Source organism: Micropterus dolomieu, linkage group LG20 (genome assembly GCF_021292245.1).
Source record: "Micropterus dolomieu isolate WLL.071019.BEF.003 ecotype Adirondacks linkage group LG20, ASM2129224v1, whole genome shotgun sequence".
Lineage (NCBI taxonomy): Eukaryota > Metazoa > Chordata > Actinopteri > Centrarchiformes > Centrarchidae > Micropterus > Micropterus dolomieu.
Window position 1 is genome coordinate 546,176 of NC_060169.1, and position 6,577 is coordinate 552,752.

The 6,577-nt window shown below is 40.7% G+C and overlaps 1 long non-coding RNA gene across 1 annotated transcript; it reads left to right on the forward strand.

The window, feature by feature from the left end:
* Positions 1 to 1,565: 1,565 nt before the first annotated feature.
* LOC123958546 lies at positions 1,566 to 3,278 on the forward strand. Its single transcript, XR_006822112.1, has 3 exons — positions 1,566 to 1,611; positions 1,840 to 1,950; positions 2,525 to 3,278. It is a non-coding gene; the product is annotated as an uncharacterized LOC123958546 (long non-coding RNA).
* Positions 3,279 to 6,577: the final 3,299 nt, after the last annotated feature.

Sequence of the window (6,577 nt, forward strand, 5' to 3'; positions counted from 1 at the left end):
TCACCCAAAGTACCGATCGCTTTAATAATTCAGAGCCAGATGGGATTCTGGGAAGATGGAGCAGCAGATATGACGGACCGAGGGGCTTTACCCCTAAAAGCACTGTCTGGGAACAGCTCCACTTTCTGTGGAGAAAACAGAACATTTAAATCTAAATCTGACGGGAGGATTATTCATATTTGGAAAACTCTTGATCTCTTGACCTTTTAGCATCACTGGAGGGGCAGCGTCAATCATACACGCATGTCAAATACAAAATAGGATTTCGTAACTTGTATTTTTATAGGGTTGATGAACGCTGCCTCTGATTGGAGCCCAGACAGGGGATGATTTGAGATCAGAACAGGAAACTGATCCAGACCAGAAGAAGGAAGTCAATGTGAGAAGCGTGTATGGTGCCAACTTTACATCCATTTTTAGCATAAACTGCTAAAACGTTTACCAATGACGTGATGTTCTAGTGGACTATCTTTCAGCTTTTTTTAAGTTTTCATGGGTTAAGTGTTTCAGTGTGTGTTTCAACGTTACTTTATAATTAATAACTTTAATTAATTTCTCTTATGAAAAGCGCTGTGAGATAACTGTTGTTGTGATTTGGCGCTATATAAATAAAATTGAATTGAAATTGAATATATTGCCACGAGATGGTTTAACTAAACGTTTTTTTTACCGAAAACCAAACACACAGTAGTTTATCTTGATACACGGCATGGCTGCTCTTTTTCTCAATTCAATTCAAATCAGCTTTATTGGCATGAATGTATAACAACAATATTGCCAAAGCTACATATAATTTACATTTCAGTAAAACAGTAAAAGTTGTGTTTGTGCGTGTTAATAAAAAATAAAATAAAAAATATATAAAATATAAAAATTTGTTTAATATTATAAATAAAAGTAAATAAATAAAGCAGTAAGCGTGTGTGTGTGTGTGTGCGTGTGTGTGTAAGAGAGAGAGAAAATGAAAATATATTAAATTAAAATAAAAAAATAAAACCGTAAGCGTTTGTGTTAAAAAATAAATAAATATATATTAAAAAAATAAAACTAAATAAATGAAACAGTAAAATGTGTGTGTTATTATAATAATATATTTCTCTTTGACCAACACTTTGGCTCCTGGCAAGGTATCTCAAAATCTGACAAGGCTGCAGTGGCATCTTACTTTAAAACCCATACAGAACATAAGGATTTTCCTTTTCTTACAAGAGATGGCAAAATATTGGACAATCAGTCAGTCCACCACTTTGGTCATTCATGGTCCCCTCAGCATGAACTTTCTATTCCTTTATTGCCATCATCAGGTCAAACTCTTCATTTATCCAATACTGCAAACAGCCAGACGTCACAAGAAATGTCAGTATCTATTAGATATTTTGGAAGTCACTTAGAAACAGTGTCCACATAGTTTGCACTGATAAGCTTGTGTTACACTGTAAAATGACCCGCTCACTACATATCTTGCTCACTATTCTTTTCTTTTCTTTCTGAGGCATGAGTCACATGAACGCCTTTAGTGCCTCAGATGGAGCTGCGTGGTTCAGTTGCATTTTGGGAAATGTAGGCGCTTGGATGGATAATGGATTTTTTTTTTTTTTTGAACTGTCCATGGTGAGTCTGACGATGTTATAGGAGAATGTATATGTATTACAATATTTCAATGTTGGCCTGTGCAATCATATTTTTTTGTTCATTTTCACCTCCATGCCACTAGGGGCGTGAGCAACGTTCATTTCAATTGCACCTCTGTATGGTTTGTTGTATCTGGAGCTGCTGCAATAAGTGAATTTCCCCACTGTGGGATCAATAAAGTCTATCTTATGTTAAAAACACCTCCAGGCACCTTCTCCTGGGGCAACTGAGAGCGAACTGACCAATACATTGGATTATTGATGACATCGTGGATGATTTCACATGAAGCAGAACCAGGAAAAAAATGCACTGCATAAGGTAAGACTATTTTCTGACTCATTTAGGCTCATACAGTCTTCCTGTGTTTGTTATGTGTGACGCCACAGCTTGCTGTCAATTCTCTTTGACGCTATGTTTTTGTCAATGTTAGAGGTGGGTTAAATTTATCTCTTATTTGTAGTTGAGAGTGGTGTGTTTTGTGCTGTTGGATTTCAGTGTTCCTGTCCATGAGATGCAGGTTAATGTCTTAGTTAATCTGCTGTTTGCATTAATTGTGTTTCAAGTCCAACCCTGGTATCACCTAGTCTAACTGGCAGATTGCTTTAAAATGTACTGAGCACGCGGATGCTCGTGCTCTTTTTCATTAATTCAACAGAGAACTGTGAGCATTTTAAATTCAAGCAGGCTCTGTGCAGCACTAATCTCTCTCCACACTCCCCAGATCAAGAGTGAATTTCTTTGAATGCAAATGTTATACACGCTAACATCCTAAAGTCAGATTACTTTTACATGACTAGCGATGCATTTCCTCTCTTAAACAACTGTAAGATCAGATGTAACCCCGGAGACACATATTCCTAATGTTGGTGCTTCACTGTGGGTTTTTCAACAGATTCTGGTCCACCCTAAAATAATCGAATGCTCAGACCTGTAAATTGAAACTGAACAGCGACTGCACAAACACATGGCTCAACACAGAAGGGCCAACTCCTCAGGTCAAGACTCTACATCTGAAGGATAAACGACACTCGTTTGAGGACCACCAGGTGCACATTTTAGACAGAGAGGATGGATGGTTCGATAGAGGAGTGAAAGAGGTCATCTACATCAGAGTGGAGAAACCATCTCGCAACATGGGAGGAGGGCCGAGACACCACTTATCTCCGACCTACAATCCTTTCATCTCTTCCCAGGAGACTGAACACTCACATCTAATAACTCCAATAACTGTCGTTAAAACAGCCAGGAGCACTAACGAACCTTGATAACGACCCCACAGAGATTAAACAGCTGGGATTCCCTGCCAGTCAGTTGTCAGGGAAAATAATTCCTTCCCAAAGAATACGGAGTCAAATAGATGTGTTGAATCATTTCTTTAGGTAACGTGGCCACGGAGAGAACGCACGGTTACTCGAACTCAGCATTTCCTCTCCTTAAGTACAGAACAAGTACAAAGCAAACAACAGCCAGCAAATGGTAGATGAAGGATAAACAAAGAGTATTAGCATACACTCAAAAACTCTTCCTGAGCGAAGAAAGGAAATGCAAATGTACGTGGCATCAGATTTCTCTCACCTACATGCCAGCAGATGTTTATTGTAAATCAGACAACCTTTTGCTTAGGAATAAAAACCCTGTGACCAATGCTAATTTCTCACAAGTTAATTACAGTGAAATCCTAAAAATCAGCAACTTATAATGTATTTCTCACACAGTCAGAACTGACAAAGCCTCTTGGATGAGCTGAGACGTCTTCGGGTATTTTCAGCCAAGTCCAGTTGCCCTTGATTTGAACCTTCCTTTGGATACCTTTTTTAAATTTTTTATTTAAACTGTATTTTGCTGGGTCCCATTGAGACAGAATTTCTTTTACAAGGGAGACCGGCCAGAGGGCAGCAAAGATATTTCAGCACAGTTCAAAATAAAATACAATACAAAAAAACCCACAACTAGACATTTAGCTGACGCTTTTATCCAAAGCGACTTACAGTTACTATACATGTCAGAGGTCGCACGCCTCTGGAGCAACGAGGGGTTAAGTGTCTCAGGGACACAATGGTGGATGGGTCACAGTGGAGAATTGAACCTGGGTCTCTCACACCAAAGGCACGCATCTCATCCACTACACCATCACCACCCCGTCTAGACAACAAGACCAGGACCAAGACCAGAAAAAGTGATGTCTGCTACAGACCTGAAGTGCTAGCTAGCCATGTTCGTGTTAAAGGTGTTGACAGCCCCCCGAAGCCCCCTACCCTTACCATAACCATCAGAAATGTTAGTACCTAAACCTAAGTCTCTGACTTTATGCATGTCGACTGGCTAACTCTACAGCTGTAGGGTTAGCCTCCTTTGTGTTGCTGCGACGTAGCAAACTGTGGCGTTTCAGACTCCTTTATTCCAGCTTCAGTCCACACATTTGGTACCCTGCATTGCAGTCCTGTATTAGATCTTAATTTATATGTAGCTACTTTGTGTGGGTAAAAACTTTGAGCATATTTATGAAGATAACAAACCAAGTATGACCTCGTAGGCGTGTGCAAAGGGATGTCCAATTTACCAAGATGTGTAAGGTACGATGGCGTGTCTTATAGTAATAAATCTGAGAGCAGCATGATAAAGAGGGTCGAGTTTGGACAAAGGAATAAACCTGCAACCAGCTGTTTACGTAAAGGCATCGAAAAACATATTAGCCTGTATAAAAAGGCCAAATGTTTTTTAGCAATGACTTGAATGACTGAGCATCTTCACAGACATCATGCATTGCTGAATATTTAAGCTCCACAGATGTTTGTTTTTCATCTCTACATATTATTTCTGTGTAATGAAAGTGCAGCAGCAGCAGCAGACATAACTCATCATCCAGACACATATTTTTCATTTCTACCCAAATGAGCCCATGATGTGCTTTTCAGATAAACACATCGATCACTTTGCTGAAACAAGAAAATGTAAAAAAACAAAAACGAGCATGAACTTACCAGACACTGAAGTGTTTCTGTAGCTTCTCTCCTGTCACATTCATTTTATTTCCAAAATGTGACCTCCAAAATAAAAGAAAGGGACGAAGGACTGGCTGTTGAATGCTTCACCTTGAAAAGAAGAAAGAAAGGCGAAAAAAATCTATAAAGATTTGGCATGAATTTATGGAGGGTGAAATCATTACAGACAAACACAACGAGGAGGAAGAATGGTTCTTTAAAAGCTCCAAACAGAGGAGGCTCTTCTTGTTTTTGTCTGATCAGACTGATGAATTCTGCAAAGAAATTGGGATAAAGATTTGTTCAAATCTGAGCAGGATGTGCTAACACAGCCCTGAGCATCGAGCTCAAACTGTCGATGTTCACCATTGTTTTGGAGCAGGTGCTAAAGGGGAAATGCCCCACAGCAAGAAACAGTAGCCAGCCTGGAAGAGCGAGAGATAAATTAGGTCACCAGACTTGAAAAATAAAATCGTTCAGCAAGGAAAGGAAAAGCTTTAGCCAGCTCTCATTTACCACTAACAGTAAAGACTCCACCGGACTGTGAAAACAACAGAAAGACCAGAAGGAGGCGGCTCTAAAGGCTGTAACAGACACGGAACAGTAGTAAGGGAGCCTCATCCTGACGGTAAAGAAGTCACAAGGTTCGGTGAGCAGCAGACTGTAGGACACACAAACACACTTCAGACTGATTTAATATGAACTGGCAGATCACTGGAGCCTCACTGACAGAAATCCCTCACCTGTGCAACAGTAGAGAAGAACAGTCAGACAACAGGGCCCGAGAGTGAGCAGAGGGACGGAGTCCATCTGTAGAGTTAGTACAAACAGATCTCTACACCTGGATCTACGCCTGCTCCCTCTGCGCCGCCGCAGCCTTTTATCCTCAGAGAAAAGCTCTTTTTAACTAAGCGAGTGTGAAGCAGCCGTGAGCCACCAGCGATACAGGTGAAGTCAAACAGAGGGAGGAAAGGGAGCCATCACGGCTCTCGTTACTCCTGCAGCGCTGCCTGGAGCTCGCATCAACAGCAGAACAGACGGTTCAAAAGAAAGATATTTTTCATGTTGTTTCACCAAGAAAACCGAAAATTTATGTATCTGACCATCTTGTCCCACTGCTCTCTCTTAGTCCACACCTTCAGGCAGGGACACTGTTTCCTGAGTCACCTCTGCTTTGCATCTCTTTGATGATCTCAGCCGGAGCCGAGGAGCTAGTGCAACCACCAGCTCGTCTGCATCTGTCGACCCATGTTGAAGGTCCGGATAAAAGGCAGAGAGATTCTAACCATGAGCTTTTCTGATGCTTAGAAAGATTCTGAACATAATGTGGAAATAAGGCTGCTTCAAAAGAACTTTCAAAGATCACTAAAACAGGTCTTCTACTTTTCATACTTCAACATACTGATCTGGCACTCATCACGGCCGCCTACAACTACCCACATGACGCAAAGCAGCTATCTCTATAGACATCTGAAACTACTTGGTTAAGGTTAGGGAACAATTTGATCAAAAGATCCATGTTGACGGTTGCCAAGAGACATAACTGCCCACCCCTCCACCCCAACCTCCTCCTTGAGAGCTTTTCCAGCACTGTCAACACAGTCTCACTCCCTACTCGTCAAATGTCTGACGCATGGTCAAGGCCCTTTGTCGTCGCTTTTTAAAGACTTGGGTAGCCCTTTTGCATCAATTATTGACGTTTAGGGATCCACAGTCAAGTTAGCAACGCTTAGCAACAATAAATATGCAATATCCGGTTACACTTTCAAGATAAAACGTTTTGATACATTGCCATGTTGAAACACGCATAATTAAAGTCGTGAAACGTTGCAGTTTCGTTAGGTTTAGGCACAGAAAGTACTTGGTTGGGTTTAGGCAACAAAACTACTTGGTTAAGGTTAGGAAAAGATCATGGTTTGGGTTAAAATAGCTATGTATGTCAATTAAGACTTAAGTTAACTAAC